The sequence below is a fragment of the Podarcis cretensis genome (assembly GCF_951804945.1).
Source record: "Podarcis cretensis genome assembly, chromosome: 1".
Lineage (NCBI taxonomy): Eukaryota > Metazoa > Chordata > Lepidosauria > Squamata > Lacertidae > Podarcis > Podarcis cretensis.
In genome coordinates this window covers 83323891-83336861 of record NC_137170.1, presented here as the reverse complement: position 1 = coordinate 83336861, position 12971 = coordinate 83323891, and the positions used below count along the sequence as shown (strand labels likewise).

At 44.5% G+C, this 12971-nt stretch overlaps 1 long non-coding RNA gene across 1 annotated transcript; it reads left to right on the top strand.

The window, feature by feature from the left end:
• Positions 1-7355: 7355 nt before the first annotated feature.
• On the top strand, positions 7356-12830 carry LOC307205078. The gene is made up of 2 exons (XR_013833836.1): positions 7356-7831; positions 12648-12830. It is a non-coding gene; the product is annotated as an uncharacterized lncRNA (long non-coding RNA).
• The last annotated feature ends 141 nt before the right edge of the window (positions 12831-12971 follow it).

Here is a 12971-nt window from a genome sequence, read left to right as displayed (position 1 = left end):
TAGTACCAGGAGTGGGCATTTGCTGGAGCCTTGTGCCAATCTCTAGGTCCCCCTCCTGTTGCTGCTCACTTTATGAGTTTTCCCCAGGTGGCTGTACAGCTTAGGCGCAAGGGAAGAGGACCCTTGAATGGACAGTGGTGGTGGAGGGGAGGGACTGCATTCCTTTGCTCAAGAATCCTCAAATACCTGAAACTACTGCATACAGGTGTGAAGCCAGAATATGAATCTGGACAGACAGCATGCAGTTGGTTCAATGGGACTTAAAAAGTGGATAACACTCCGGTATTCCCAGGATCTGAATGTGGAGCTGTGCAGGGCACGCATTAGACAACTGAAATGCATATCCCACTCTGCCAACTTAAGCCTTCTCCAGATGCCTCCTCTGTGAGGTAGAAATGTACTGTAAATATATGGATGCCCAATTTCTTGCCATCCAAATCTATAGAGTCCCTGCATGTGGGATCCAAACAAAGTCAAAGGCAGAGGTGCTGTGTCTTTTATAATCCTGCACAGGAGCCTTTTGTGTGCTTGCCTGGATTAGAGGGGTGTGTGCGTGCAGGTGGGCAGGGGATGGAGTTTCACAGAAGGGAAGCATATTTTGCCATTCTCTGGGAGCTAAGAGGTAATATTCAGCAGAGGCAACCTGCTTCACATCCACAGATTGCAAAAATGAATATAGTCAGTAACACCAGCCAGCCGGTAAATCTCCTGGCCCAGAAACCGAGCTCTTTCCTCTGGGTGATGCTGTGTATTCTAAGGACCTAATGAGAGATTAGTTCTGGCAATTCTCTGCTCTTCCTGGGTAAGCTGAAGACGCAAAGAGTTTTCAACGGTTTCGTTTCTCGTGCCTGCCCCTCTCATTGTTATGTAATGATTTTCTCATCCCTGCCTTTTTGCCTTTTATAAATACGAATTTGGCTCACAGCCTGCTGCAGAAGCCTCTCTTTAGCTGTCACGCCACAAACAGCAATTTGCACAGTGGCACCTCTGGGCAGCATCCCTGGGCTTATTAAAAAGCAGTCCAGAGCTTTTCTCCCCCCCCCCCCCCCATTCATACAGCAACCCAACTGCTTGCACATCTGCACCGGCAAATAGCTCTTGGGGTGAGCTGCTCCTTTAAAGCCTAATCAATCCCACAAGTTCGAACAGGAATAACCTCAGCAGATACTAGGAGCATAGGGAATGGCCTACCAAGTGAGACCTTGAACCACTTTTATCTGTGACTCTATAGCTTATTAGCAGTTTAGGAAGCTCTTCAGCCTCCACCCATTTCCTGATCTTAGCTTTGCCCTGTTCTGCTAACCCTAATAGGACTGAATCTGCCTCCACATCCAGTAGCCTTTTTTTTATATCCTGCATAAGGAGGACATTTCAGGTTACCAGGCTGGAGAGTGGGGGTTTCAAATTAAAGTCTGGCAAGTTTGCGGTTATTTTTTAAATAATAACACAGTCTTTTTTATTTTTAAATGAGGTGCCAGAAGACCCAGACTTCCCACCCCCAACTGGCACACCAGATCGCCTGCTGCAGGAGCAGTCAATGTGAGGCCCTCCAGATGTTGTTGGGCTCCAACTCCCATCAGCCCCAGCTAGCATGACCAATGGGCAGGGATGATGGGAGTTGGTGTCCTTTGGAGGTCATTACATGGGACCCCTGCCATATTGTATGAATTGTACCTATAAGGCACCACAGCCATGTGCTTGGAGTGGAGAGGTGGAACTGAGCTCAGATCTTGGCTCCCAGCACCAGTTTTGCCCTCATGCCAGTGCTGGAACTCCCTGACCTAATCCTATGAAGGCGCTGCTGTATCAACAATTCAGCTTTTAATAATGAGGCCGCGGGAGGTCGTTTGCAAGATAGAAACTGATTTTGTTCACTTAGCAACCTGGGGTTTACAGCGTCTTCTCATTCGTAGATTGGATTTTTAAGCTTCCAGTTGTTAATCAGCTAACAATATGTTAACTGATCTTGCATGCTCTGCGGACCTTTAACAAATCGGATGTTTGTTTGTCTGTTTTTAATAAATGAATTAATTAACGTATAAATGAATAAATCAAAACCAATCCTTTGATTAGTTAAATATTTAAGCTCAGCTCATTAGAGTCTCGTGTCACCCCACACTTCTTATTTATTCACTCATCCATCAAATAAATGGTTGCCTTGTGAATTCTGATGGCGAAGAGACAATCCCATAATACGAAAATAGCAAATTAATAAGACTCAAAATAATAACTATTGGGAAACATCTGGCTGAGGCCAAATGTCACAATCTCCTTGTGAATTTCATTTTCAAATGGATTCTAAATGCAACGGAGGCAGGAACAAACAAGCAAAATGTGCTGAATATACAAATGGCTTCAAATATTGATTTAGCCTTTGTTGGGTTTAAACTAGCATCCCACAGATAAAAAGCTTTCTATCCTCTATATCCTGCTGCCACTCATATGGCCCATCCCCTAGGGACAGGCTCTGGGAAGACAGCGGTTGGGATGTTCTGATCTTAAAAGATGCTTATGTTCTAATCCTCTCTGTGTTCAGTCTTGCTCTCTTTTCCGGATCCGTCTCTAATTGCTTCCCTGCACAGCCACTGTCCTCTTGTGTTCAGTTTGCTTGCAAGTTCTAGAGTGTCTCCTTGCCTCCCCCACCTCCGGCTCCTTATCTCATCTTGCTGCACTGAGACTGTTAAATATCAAGTGCAAAGCTGATAGTACCATTTCAAAAACACATAGCTGTCTGGTGCCTTATTAGACAGGAAGACTGTACAGTACAGCCCACTTTACAGTCACCCCTCAAAGCATCTAGCAAGCTGACCTGTTTTGAATGTCAGGGCTCAGCTGTGAAACAGGTGATGTACCATAGGGAAGAGGGGCTACTAACCATGACATCTATGTTCTCTCTCAATGTTCTACCAGTGTGCCTCTGAATATTCCAGTTGCTGGGGAATCAGACCTGTAGCGACTCAGGTCCCATTTGCAGGCTTTCCATAGGCATCTGGTTGGTCACTTTGAGAACAAGGTGCTGGACTTGGCCTGATCCCGCATATCTGTTATGTTCTTATGAGTGTCTCAGAGCCCATGGGGTCAGTGCTCTGCTTTTGGCACAGAGTAAGTCTCATGTCAAACGGATTTGGCAGAGTTTTGATGCCCAATAAAAAGTTGCAAAACCGGACAATAATAAAATGTCAAAAATTGCAGGTCACTTTCTGTGTTCCAAAGGCAACATACCCCATTTAGCAATTAAATTAATTAATTAACTTAATTAAGTTAATTTAGCATTAACTAGTGAGCCAGCTTCCTCACAGTGCCCAAACAGATGCTTATGGAAAGGGCTGCAAAATACAATTCTCGTTGTCTTTTCACCTACAAGAAGAGGCGGGAGAGATGCTTATGAGCTTTTGTTTTGTCTTCTTTGCCTCAGGCGTCAAAATAACTTGACCTGTCTTTGCTACTGATGCACTATGACCTCCAGAGGAGGAAATTGCTGCACTGCCTCAGGCAGCAAAATGTCTTGGGCTGCCTCTGAACCTGCTTTGGACAACTTGAAAGTACTTGAGCAAGCAAAGATGTCTCTTTTGCAGTGCAGGGTCAGCTAAAGATGAGGAAAATGACCTCTGGACTGCAAACTGACAATCCTTCTGAGCCGTTAAGGGGAAATGTTTCTCTGGCTATGATGCTGCAACTGTTTGAGCTATGCACAGTATCCAAGAATTTAACTTTCCCACAATTCCTTGCATTTGAGGCCACAGAACAGAAAACAGATTGTGCTCTCAGTCTTCATTTGCTTGCATTACCTCCCTCTTTCTTTCCCTTTCTTTGTTTCCACTTTTGACACATACAGTACAGAAGAGATGGGGAACCTGCAGCCCATCAGCTGCAGCCAGCATGACCAATAGTTGGGGATGCTGGGAAGAAGAGTTTGGATTTGATATCCCGCTTTATCACTACCCTAAGGAGTCTCAAAGCGGCTAACATTCTCCTTTCCCTCCCCCCCCCCCACAACAAACACTCTGTGAGGTGAGTGGGGCTGAGAGACTTCAAAGAAGTGTGACTGGCCCAAGGTCACCCAGCAGCTGCATGTGGAGGAGCGGGGAATCGAACCCGATTCACCAGATTACGAGACTACCACTCTTAACCACTACACCACACTGGCTTTCCAAGGTGTAGGCCAGTGATATATGGAGGGCCACACAGTATTATCTTATAAGCTAATAGCAATCGCAGATATTCCACGGCTGGTCTGTATGTCGCTGACTCAGGGAAACCCTTGTGAAAATGCAATACTTCAATCCCACACTTTCAGCATGGTGCTGGAGAACCTGTGGTGAGGTAGCAAAATTTTGGGATATTATTTTTTTCTGGAAATGAACAAAATAATTGGTACCCATATTGTAAAAACAAAACAAAAAAACCACACCCTCCTTCCTCAAGAACATGAGAATGTTACATTCTAAAACTTTAATCAGTCATAAGCTATTAGCAGCAAGAGTGACAATGGCACATTACTAGAAAGACTTGAAAGGGGCAGATTTGGACTGTTGATACATCAAACCATGGCAAATTGCATTGATGGAGAAGCTCACCAAGAAACAAAACAAGAGCAGCTGCATATACTGTATACAGATATCTTGCCTCCTGTCTTCGAATAAGTGTGCTAATCTGTTGCTGATTTGTACGGTTATTCCAAAACCTCAAATAGGAAATAAAATTTATAGATGTACACACAAAAAATACCGAAGGCTGCGTAGGCTCCTCAGTGGAAACAGAATGCTAACTGTTGGGTGGTGGGGCAGAAAACAGATGGGCGATGGAATAAAATACATTGGTACCTTGGTTTAAGAACGATTTGGTTTACAAACTCCACAAAACTGGAAATAGTGTCTTGGTTTGAGAACTTTACCTCGGTCTAAGAATGGAAGTCGAACGGTGGAAGGGCACCAGCGGTGGGAGGCCTCATTAGGGAAAGTGCGCCTCGGTTTAAGAACAGTTTTGGTTTAAGAACGGACTTCCAGAACGGATTAAGTTCGTAAACCAAGGTAAAACTTAATTCATTCTGGAGGTCCGTTCTTAACCTGAAACAGTTCTTAACCTGAAGCACTTTAGCTAATGGGGCCTCCTGCGCCACCGCTGCATGATTTCTGTTCTCATCCTGAAGCAAAGTTCTTAACCTGAGGTACTATTTCTGGGTTAGCGGAGTCTGTAACCTGAAGCATCTGTATCCCAAGGTACTACTGTATCTGGAACAGAAGCATCCGTGCTGTAACATTTTGTTGCAGGCTCTACTTGTATATTCCAGTTTGTACACTATGTAATGGTGTCAATTCAACCTTGTAAAGTCAATGAGCTGAAGCATGCTAAATCAGCACTGAACCTCTATCTATAATGGGGATCTTCTGCATTTTAACTGTGAGAATAAGGTTGCCAGTGTTTTAACAGACGGAGGCGTAATGACAGAGCGGGTAAAAGAGGTAATCCTGTGGACAGGTATTTCTGTGCTTCCTCTCAGGGCTTTTTATCTCCCCTGACACTGAGAAATGGTCAGATAAGTCCTTCCACTGAATGTGCCTTCACTCCTCCTTGTTTGCAGCTGGTACAGAGAGAAACCATCTGCTGGAAATAGCATGAGTAAAGTATGCTAATTTAGCATGTGCACTGTGCACATCCATAAGGTTGCTATTCATCATGAATAAATCACATCCTATGTAAATGAGGCTGCCTGGATTTGTGAGGCCGCGATACAGCAACCGTGTTCATTAAATGAGTGAATAACTTGCAGTGCGGTAGCCGGTGATCAGACAGGCGAGTTCCAACAAGCAACAGCTGCACGCTGCCACCTCTCTGCGCGACTTGATATGCAAATGACAGCTTATTGCAAAATAGAAAACATTTATTTGCCACATAAGAGGTTGGAATTCATTTACCAGTCTAGAAATTTGAACAGAAGCCTGCCTAGAAATTGTGGGCTCAAAAATAATTGCACATTTTCAAGGATTTGGCGTATTTGCTTCAGGAATGAAACTCCTGCAATCGGATCCTGATCTGCCCCCCCCCTTCAGCAACTTTCTTCTTCCTTCCTTTCAAAATACAGGCACGTTAAAGGGAACCCCACATTTAACATAGCGTGTTTGACGCATGTCGCCGGAATGCAGGTGCCATTCGCACTCGGCCTGCATTGTGTGAACTGGGATTTAAAGTTATCTTGCACTGTGAACTTCTCACTTCCCTCAGTCCTCAACACCCAGTGCTGGTAGTGGTGTACACCAGAGCAGCAGTAACAGCCACAAAATGGCAGCCATGATGTCATTTCTGCAATCTGGATTTCTGTTTTGAATGCAGGACGTGAAAGAGGGTGGGGAGGGCCCCACCACCACCAAAATATATCAGTCAGTGCCTTTCTCTAGGCTGAAAGGATGGGGCACTTTCTAAGAGCAATGTAATTGTGCTGGTAATTCTTCTTGCTGGGCCCAGAAATACATTCACTCATTTTCTTGGGGGCAGGCGAGCTGGAACTTGTCACTTGGGTATGAAAGCCCAGAGGTGATGATAATACCACAGGGAAGTGTTAGGGAACCTCAGTGTTCATGACAAGCTGCAACACGACCCCTCTGCTGCTCTTCAACAAAGGAAATACCCTCTTCAACTCTCTAAATGCTGAAATCCATTAAAAGCTCCTCTGTGGCTTTTGGTTCATACAGTCTTCCATCTCACTCCAGGTTTCTAACTTTTGATGTGTTTTTTTAAACCTGGCATCTTGCATAGCGTGTGTGTCACAGAGAATCAGCTTTTGAGTGTTGTTGTCTTGACAACAAAGGTTTATATTTTCCAAAACAGGATTTGAGGGCACAGGGTCCCTGAGCATGTATTGAATCAGGATGCCTTTCTTTTGAGAATGAAACCCACTTCTGCTCAACCCCATCCTATAAAAGAGGTTATAGGAAGTTGGAAAATATAAAAGGCTCAATTCGGTGTTCTCCCCAACAGAAATCTAACAGTACCAACATTCTGTTCTCTTACATGTTTTCGTGCAACACTAACAGGATAACACGGCACTGCTTTGGTAACTGTGGCAGTGTGAACACTAGGTGAAACTGCAACTGGTGGAAATTCTCCTTTTAATGCAAGTCTCCTACCCCACTCCTGGCTTTTCATCTTCTTGGTCTGGCATATACCCAAGTAAATAAACATTTGCTTGATTCACATCTAATATTAGAGACCGATTTGTTTCCCTATCTGTCTCTATTTTACATTATATTTGCTTATTATGTGTCCTCCTTAAGTCTGTCTTATTCTTACTGCATTTCTTTGCAATTATATATATATTTTTAAACAACAGAACAGGTTGCCTTCTTAACCACTGGGTTTAAATTGGCTAGCCAAGTTCTTCTGCACTGTGATTTGATGTGCATTTGTGCTAGAGCATCCCCTGAGGTAACCAACACAATTCTACAAAGCGAACTACATTTGGGGCTGCATACTATATAAAAACATTAGCCCTTATGGCCTGCCTAGTCCAGCATTCTGTTCTCACTGTGGCCAACCAGATACATAGGAAAAACCCACAAGCAGCATCCTGAGTCCAATAGCACTCTTCCCTCCTGCAGTTTCCAGCAATGGGTATTCAGAAGCACACCGCCTCTGGCAGTGGAGGTGAAGCACAGCAGTTGTGGCTAGTAGTACTCTGGTTCCAGCAGTAGCCAATCTCTTGCCCCAAGGAAACTCGGAAGTAGGCCATTTTGGGGATAGCCATACCTCTTTGTTTCTTCCCTGCAGGTAGGGATGTGAGGTCTACTGCCTCTGAGTAAGGATATTCCATTTTTGTTTATAAGGACTAGTAGAGGTATGTGAGCCAGCATTACCAGAGCAAACAAAGGCATCCTAAATGCCTTCTCTGACTGCCTATCTTTAGTTAACCAAAATGGCACAACCCACTCATAAAAGGGAGGCATTAGCAAGTTCAGGGAGACTCTGAGGTTTGCATAAGCACAAAAAAACAAAAGCCACTTTACAGAAACCTATTGAGATGGAATGGAATAGTGTTTCCTGGCAAAGAGCATGGCTGGCTGGCAATATGAATCATAGAATCATAGAATAGAATCATAGAATCATAGGGTTGGAAGAGACCACAAGGGCCATCGAGTCCAACCCCCTGCCAAGCAGGAAACACCATCAGAGCACTCCTGACATATGGTTGTCAAGCCTCTGCTTAAAGATCTCCAAAGAAGGAGACTCCACCACACTCCTTGGCAGCAAATTCCACTGTCAAACAGCTCTTACTGTCAGGAAGTTCTTCCTAATGTTTAGGTGGAATCTTCTTTCTTGTAGTTTGCATCCATTGCTCTGTGTCCACTTCTCTGGAGCAGCAGAAAACAACCTTTCTCCCTCCTCTATGTGACATCCTTTTATATATTGGAACATGGCTATCATATCACCCCTTAACCTCCTCTTCTCCAGGCTAAACATGCCCAGCTCCCTTAGCCGTTCCTCATAAGGCATCGTTTCCAGGCCTTTGACCATTTTGGTTGCCCTCCTCTGGACACGTTCCAGTTTGTCAGTGTCCTTCTTGAACTGTGGTGCCCAGAACTGGACACAGTACTCCAGGTGAGGTCTGACCAGAGCAGAATACAGTGGCACTATTACTTCCCTTGATCTAGATGCTATACTCCTATTGATGCAGCCCAGAATTGCATTGGCTTTTTTAGCTGCTGCGTCACACTGTTGGCTCATGTCAAGTTTGTGGTCAACCAAGACTCCTAGATCCTTTTCACACGTACTGCTCTCAAGCCAGGTGTCACCCATCTTGTATTTGTGCCTCTCATTTTTTTTGCCCAAGCGCAATACTTTACATTTCTCCCTGTTAAAATTCATCTTGTTTGTTTTGGCCCAGTTCTCTAATCTGTCAAGGTCGTTTTGAAGTGTGATCCTGTCCTCTGGGGTGTTAGCCACCCCTCCCAGTTTGGTGTCATCTGCAAATTTGATCAGGATGCCCCTGACTCCATCATCCAAGTCGTTGATAAAGATGTTGAATAAGACCGGGCCCAAGACAGAACCCTGTGGCACCCCACTAGTCACTCTTCTCCAGGATGAAGAGGAACCATTGATGAGCACCCTTTGGCTTCAGTCAGTCAGCCAGTTACAAATCCACTGAGTGGTAGCATAGTCAAGACCTCATTTTACCAGCTTCTTTACAAGAATATCATGGGGCACCTCGTCAAATGCCTTGCTGAGATCAAGGTAGGCTACATCCACTGCGTTCCCTTCATCTACCAGGCTTGTAATTCTGTCAAAAAACGAGATCAGGTTCGTCTGACATGACTTATTTTTCAGAAATCCATGCTGACTATTGGTGATCACAGCTTTCCTTTCTAGGTGCTCACAGACTGTTTGCTTAATGATCTGCTCCAGAATCTTCCCTGGTATTGATGTCAGACTGACTGGGCGGTAATTATTTGGGTCCTCTCTTTTCCCCTTTTTGAAAATAGGGACAAATTTGCCCTCCTCCAGTCTGCCGGGACTTCACCTGTTCTCCAGGAATTCTCAAAGATGACTGCCAGTGGTTCTGAGATCACATCTGCCAGTTCTTTTAATACTCTTGGATGCAGTTCATCTGGCCCTGGAGACTTGAATACATCTAAACTAGCCAAGTATTCTTGTACTATCTCCTTAGTTATTCTGGGCTGTGTTTCCTCTGCTGAATCATTTGCTCCAAATTCTTCAGGTCGGGCATTGTTTTCTTTATCGGAGAAGACTGAGGCAAAGAAGGCATTGAGGAGTTCAGCCCTTTCTGTGTCCCCTGTTTGCATTTCACCATCTTCTCCTCTGAGTGACCCCACTGTTTCTTTGTTCTTCCTTTTGCTACGAACATACCCATAAAAGCTTTTTTTGTTGCTTTTAACCTCTCTAGCAAGCCTGAGTTCATTCTGTGCTTTAGTTTTTCTGACTTTGTGTCTACACGTGCTGGCTATTTGTTTGAATTCCTCTTTGGTGCTTTCCCCCCTTTTCCATTTTTTGTACACATCCTTTTTTAATCTTAACTCAGTTAAAAGTTCTTTAGATAGCCACCCTGGCTTCTTTAGGCACCTTCCATGTTTCCGTCTCATTGGTATTGCCTGAAGTTGTGCTTTTACTATCTCCCTCTTAACAAACTCCCAGCCATCATGAACTCCCTTTCCTTTTAGTATTACTGTCCATGGGATCTCACCCAGCACTTCCCTAAGTTTTATGAAATCGGCTTTCTTCAAGTCAAGAAATTGAGTCCTAGTATGCTTGGCTGCTCCTTTCTGCTGTATAGTAAACTTCAGAAGAGCATGATCACTAACCAGGTCATCAACATTGGTTAGGACCAGATCTAAAATGGCTGTTCCTCTTGTTGCTTCTCCCACTTTCTGGACAATGAAGTTGTCTGCAAGGCCAGTGAGGAATCTGTTTGACCTTATGCTCTTGGCTGAGTTTGACATCCAACAAATATCCAGGTAATTGAAGTCCCCCATTACTACTATCTCCCTTCCTTTTGCATGCTTGGCCATCTGTTCCAGGAAGGCATCATCTATGTCCTCCGTTTGGCTTGGGGATTTATAGTAAACTCCCACAATGAGGTCCCTGTTATTCTTCTCTCCCTTAATTTTGACCCAAATGCTCTCACTTTGGCTTTGAGGTTCTAAATCTTGGATCTCTTCACAGGTATACACATCCCTGACATATAATGCCACTCCTCCTCCTTTCTTGTCTGGTCTGTTTCTCTGAAATAGATTGTATCCCTCCATTATTACATTCCAGTCGTGGGACTTATCCCACCAGGTTTCAGTGATGCCTATTATGTCATATTTAGTTTGCTGTACCAAGAGCTCAAGCTCATCTTGTTTATTTCCCATGCTTTGCGCATTAGTGTACAGACATTGAAGTCCATTAATCATTCCCCCGTGTCTCTTATTTAAGGATTTTTTCCTCCCACCACTAGGTCTGCGTGCTATTTGCTCCATTTGGTCTATGCCTGACTTCTGAAAGACATTCAGGTCTCAACTTACACGTCACAGAACTCACTTGATGGCCTTGGAGAAAATATTATCTCCAAGGCTTTTTGATTTTCAGACTAAATGGAATGGTGATCAAGTCTGCCTGGGAGCCATCTCAGCAACTCTGGAAATCCTGTTCCTTAATTCTAAACTCCTTAATCCTAAATGGCAGAGGTTGCTTAGTGGTGAAAGAGATGCATTCTGCAAACGCTCAGAGATATTTTCTCCATTGTTGCTTTCCCTGCTCCAGAACTCAGCATTTGTTTTGAAAACAAAATCCTGAGCCCTTATTCTACCTCAAATCATATACTGCAGCTGAGTGTCAGCCTCACTTTCCCTTCTGCAAAAAGGAAATTGTGCAGAGCAATCCTATGGACATTTGCTCAAATGTTAAGTTCCACGGATTTCATGTGGGGTGTGTGTGGATTTCAACATACTGGGGAAGTGGATCAAGTGTTAACTAGGCTAACTAGGCTTCCTTGAATGCAAGAACTCCTTCTGTCCATGGGCAGAAATGAGACCCTGTGGAAGATTCAGTCAGTAGACAGGAGGAGGGATCTGCTGATCTTTTAGTTGAAGCAAGCTAGTCCTTTTGAGGCAGTAGAAGACAGGAGTGCCTGGCATGCTCTGATCCATGGGGTCATGAAGAGTCCGACACGACTAAATGACTAAACAACAACAGTCCTTTTGAACTGGCATTCGATTAGCTGGCTGAAACCTAACTTCAGTGGGTTCAGACTGCTGGTTTTTTACTCATGTGTTCAACAGTGGTGGTTCCATATAGTCAGACTAATGTGAACTGGGGAATTATTTTAGGTAGATTCTCCTCTGTTGTCTGACAGGCTGTCAAAATCTGTAAATGAGGGCTTGATCAAACCTGACAAGAGTTCTTTCTGTTTCTTAGGATTGCATGAAGTCTTGAATTAAAAAGGTCCCTTGTGTGCTGCCTAAATCCTACTTCTCCAGGCCATTTTCCTGTACAGCAAATCCAAATGTTGTAAACTAATGTGAATAGGAAATAATGTCACCTGCAAAATTAAAATTTAAAAGTGGGGGGGACCACACCATTTGCATGCCTCTATAAGGCTTTGTTCAAAAGAACAAAGCTTGGAAATCCACCCTATATCAACTGCTAAATTTACTTCAGGCCTCAAAATTAACCACATTGGAGGGGCAGACGGCATTAAGGAAACTTAACCGGTGTTTATTAGTAAAGGTAAAGGTAAAGGTACCCCTGCCCGTACGGGCCAGTCTTGACAGACTCTGGGGTTGTGCGCCCATCTCACTTAAGAGGCCAGGGGCCAGCGCTGTCCGGAGACACTTCCGGGTCACGTGGCCAGCGTGACATCGCTGCTCTGGCCAGAGCCAGAGCCAGAGCCGCACACGGAAACGCCGTTTACCTTCCCGCTGGTAAGCGGTCCCTATTTATCTACTTGCACCCGGAGGTGCTTTCGAACTGCTAGGTTGGCAGGCGCTGGGACCGAGCAGCGGGAGCGCACCCCGCTGCAGGGAAGTATCCAGTCGCTTTTTGTGGTTTGTAAAAAAATATTAATACTGAAATAGCACCTTATTTTTTTCTCTTGCAACCCAGATAGGCGGGGTATAAATAATAAAAATTATTTATTATTTATTTTATTTTCCCAGGATACCTTCAGGAAAACTAAGGTGAATTTCTCATCATCTCAAGACATCATCCGCGTGGCTGCTTTCTTGTCCGAAAGGGTGAAAGTTGGAAACCACTGGAAACAACAGCAGAAGTGAAGTGTGCGAAGAGTTCTGTACTGGATAATGAAACGCGCTGGAATAAAACAACCGCCGGGAAGAGTCCCCTCCGCGACCGCCCTTTCCTTCTCCCTTCTCTTTCGCGGGAATCCACTTTCTTGGATTTCCTCCTCCCCTTCGCGTTTTGACCACGCCGCTCTGGCTGCCCTCAGCTACTCGCCCTCTCCCGCCGCCGCCGCCGCCGCG